The sequence below is a fragment of the Micromys minutus genome (assembly GCF_963924665.1).
Source record: "Micromys minutus genome assembly, chromosome: 1".
Lineage (NCBI taxonomy): Eukaryota > Metazoa > Chordata > Mammalia > Rodentia > Muridae > Micromys > Micromys minutus.
Window position 1 is genome coordinate 139,793,386 of NC_137969.1, and position 4,324 is coordinate 139,797,709.

Below are 4,324 nucleotides of genomic sequence, written 5' to 3' on the forward strand. Positions count from 1 at the left end.
TGTAGATCAAACTCAGGTCCTCATGCAGAAATCTTCTCAGCCTGCTTTAGTGTGCTTTATTCCATATATAATATATATATATATATGTATATATATATATATATATATATATATACATATATATATATATTATATGTATGTATATGTATATATATACATATATGTACATATAGTACAGTCATCCCATTGGAATGAATGACATATCTATCACTGTAATATTTATATGTTTTCTACAGGGGGATATTCAAAATCCCCTACATTAGTTAATAATAATACACACTCATAAAGCATTGTCATGTTTCTGTGCTAAAGGACACAATATCATTTCCCATACACAGCTGCAACTCCATAGCCACTAACCAATTATCTATGCCCCTCTTTCTGAAAGGCATTTGAATTTGAATTGAAACTGACTCAGTCACATGACTTTTGCTTTGTTAGATTTAGAACTGATGTGATGCCTATCCTAAGGAAATACTTAGTCCTGGAGAATCCCTTTGTTAGCATGAGTTTTAGAAAAAAAAATGTCATTAATGTGCATTTAACTGCCACGAATTGGAAATATAATTCTCCTTCTTAAAGGCAGCAGGGCTGTTTGAGAGTACAATCAACACTTTATTGGGCCTAGTAACTAAGTGTTAACAGTTGTTACTGTTTTAAGCCTCAGATTTTGTTGCTGTCATAGGCAAGCTCATAAGGGCAAATAAGCTAACAGCACTACAGGGCCTTTTCTAAAAATCTTGGTTTAATTAGAAACCTGTAGTCAGAGTTTGCATTGAAAGATAATCAGCACTTCTAGGCTGGATGTTTACAACTTGTAATGTCTTCTAATTTGATTTTAGGAAGAAGTATGCACACATAGGCTCAAATAACACCAACGATGTCCTTCAGTTTGTTAAATGAGACTTGGATAGCACAAATAGAGACAGTGTCTATTTATTGTGTGTGACAACACTTTAAATAAAACAGAAACGTACCTAGGGACTTGTCCCATGGAGAAAGTCAATAAATAACATTGGGGGTAGTTGTACAATAACTATGGTAATAATCCTAATAATATATAACCATAAAGAATTGAAAGGAGTATGGGGACTGTGGTCCTTTGTAATCATCTTCATGACTTTAAATAACCTAGGGCCCAAGTATAACAAAAATTCATGAATTATAACATAAAAATGTGCTTTTTTTCAGCCGCGGCAGCCATCTTCCAGTTAACTCGCCAACATGACGAACACAAAGGGATAGAGGAGAGGCACTCGCTATATGTTCTCTAGACCTTTTAGGAAACATGAAGTTGTTCCTTTGGCTACATACATGCGAATCTACAAGAAGGGTGATATTGTAGACATCAAGGGAATGGGCACTGTTCAAAAAGGAATGCCCCATAAGTGTTACCACGGAAAAACCGGAAGAGTCTACAATGTCACCCAGCATGCTGTGGGCATCATTGTAAACAAGCAAGTTAAGGGCAAGATTCTGGCTAAGAGGATCAATGTGCGGATTGAGCACATCAAGCACTCGAAGAGCAGAGACAGCTTCCTGAAGCGGGTGAAGGAGAACGGTCAGAAGAAAAAGGAGCCAAGGAGAAGGGCACCTGGGTTCAGCTGAAGCGCCAGCCTGTGCCACCCAGAGAAGCCCACTTTGTGAGGACTAAAGGAAAAGAGCCTGAGCTGCTGGAGCCCATTCCCTATGAAGTCATGGCCTAATGTACAAAGAGAAATAAGGGACCTAGACTACAAAAAAAAAAAAAAAAAAAAAAAACATAAAAACACAAGCTTACTTCAAGAAAGCTAAGACCTGCATTATTCTGGAACCAAATAAGAAACAGATTCAAGTTCTGTGTCCCAAATTCTGTGTCCCACTTTGGTAACAGTTTGATGACGTTTTTACAATTAAAAAACAGAGTCATAAACTAAGGTGTTTTTCAAGTATACCAGGCAGAGGAAGCATTAGGTAGGCACATTGAAGCCAAGCGAGGAAAGAATCTACTATAGACCTCAGATATTGACTAACTACATGTTTATCCTTCTGACTGGTGGAAGCTAAGAGATTGCTAAATTCATATATTCTGGAACATTTTTTGTTAGTCACATGGACATTAGGGCAAAATTAGAGGTGGGCAAAATGATAAGGGTAAGCCAAGATAAATTGTGATCAAACTGTAAGCCTGCAACATTCCAACCTCCTCATAATCTATGACGTCCCAATGTGAACCCAAGGTACAGAGCTCAGCTATATCACTTTTTCCATAGCTGTAAGAATACATATCCTGATTGGGAATTTGTTCTCTTAGCCTCAGACCAAAAATATAGACCTCAGGACTGTGCCAGAAATTAATATCTTGTGGCCTGTAGTATGTGTGAGAAACCAGCCTTTGCTGTGCTAATAATCCATTGAGATGTTATTGCTGGCACCTTATGGTAACAGTAATATTGGCTAATTTGACACTCTATCCAAACAAAGCCATTTTAAATGTCCTATTTGTACTGAACTTGCACTCTCTTCTTGGTATTCTTCCTATGACTGGGATTCTTCTTGTCATTCATTTTCAACTGTGTTAACTCTTATCCAGTCCTCTGCTGCAGCTAGTATACCCTCCTGATCTCACTAGACTATGACAAATGCCCTCCAATAAGCTCCCCAGCAACCAGATTATCCTCCCTGCATGTACAGCACTCCAAATAGAAAATGTCTGTTGTCGGTGTGAATCCCTCTTGAGGATGTTTGCTTCATGGTTGTAGGGCCAGCATCTGGCACATCTCTAGTGTTCTCTCACTACCAAGTCTACTGCCTGGTTTATAATAAACTTACAGATCAATTTACCAAGTAGAAAAATAAATAAGCCCATATGACCAGATGTATGATGCTGGAAATACTAAGCATATAGCCTTCAGACTCTGAGTCTGAAAGTCAACTCCTGGCTCTGTACATTTCTATAAAACTATTTAACTTGTGGGTTTCAAACCAAATGAAAGTGGAAATTCTCCCTTGTGCAACATAATTTAAGAGCTTCTATAGTTTTATTGAAAATACTTTTGCAGACAATATTTTTATTATGTTTTCCCTCTCTCAATTTTCTCCAGGTCTTTCCCACCTCCCTACCTACCCAACTTCATGTTCTTGTTCTCTCTCTCTCTCTCTCTCTCTCTCTCTCTCTCTCTCTCTCTCTCTCTCTCTCTCTCTCTCTGTCTCTTTCCTCCCTCCCTCCCACCCTCCCTCCCTCCCTCCCTCCCTCCCTCTCTCTCTCTCTATCTATCTATCTATCTCAATTTTCAAAAAATAAAAATTCAAAATAAAATCTAGTAAAACAAAGCTGATACACATAAGAACTTACAAAGACTGTAGCAATATGCATAGGTTCAAACCCAGCAGGTACCAGCAATGAGAGGGTGCAGTTTACTCAACGGTGCTATTTGAAATTGATACCTGCTGGCAAAGAAACAATGAATTTTCTTCAATACAATGCCACTGAGTACTATCACTAGTACACTCTAGGGCCAGGCCTATGCCCAGGGGTAGTTAGCCAACACAAAAGAAACCCTATGTTGTTTTGGCACTTTCTTTCTTGCCTTATTAGAATGTCTGTATTTTAATAGAGCATTCTAACAAACAGGGGCTCTTCTAAGCACTGGAAACAATGAGACCATATAGGTTGAATTATCCTGAAGCCAGCCCTGTTTCTTAGCTGTATCAACTTAACCATGTAAGCTAAGCAATCTGTGTTTCTGTCATCTTGTGCATAACTGAGATTAAGGGAACATTAGTTCTGTGTCCTTTTCCAGGACTAGACTTCGCAAGACCAACTAGAGCTGAAGCCAGTACCTTGAAGAAAGCAAAGTTGCAACTTTTAGCCACCCGACTCGTCCCTCTTAACTGTGGCTATCAGTCCTTGGGCACCTCTGTCTAACGTGTCCTATGTTCTCTGCCAGCATTGTCTGACCCAGCTCTCTGCTGACCTTAGCTTGTTTTCCTTCCTGCAAATAGTATGTATGATGCTATCCTTCTTAATAAGCTGTCTTGGCATAAATCACCAGCTTATGCAACACCTCCTGTGTCCAGCTATCGCTTTCATCTTCTTTATTCTCCTGTCTTTTCCATTTCCCATACCCAGTCCTCCCACTCAACTGTTGGGGGATGAAGAGATGCTTCAGCTACTAAGAGTACTTTCAGAGAACATTGGTTCACTTCCCAGCATCCAAGCAGCAGCTCTCTAACCTTCTGTACTTCCAATCCCAGGTTATCCCACACTCTTTCTGGCCTCTGTGTTGGGTATTAGCTTCAGGTCATGAGGAACTGAGTCAGGCTGTACTGGATAATAGTCCCT

At 39.4% G+C, this 4,324-nt stretch overlaps 1 pseudogene across 1 annotated transcript; it reads left to right on the plus strand.

Annotated features, from left to right (window-relative positions):
* The first annotated feature begins 1,224 nt into the window (after positions 1-1,224).
* On the plus strand, positions 1,225-1,706 carry LOC308420990 (large ribosomal subunit protein eL21-like; annotated as a pseudogene). The gene has a single exon. The product of its transcript is annotated as a large ribosomal subunit protein eL21-like (transcript).
* The last annotated feature ends 2,618 nt before the right edge of the window (positions 1,707-4,324 follow it).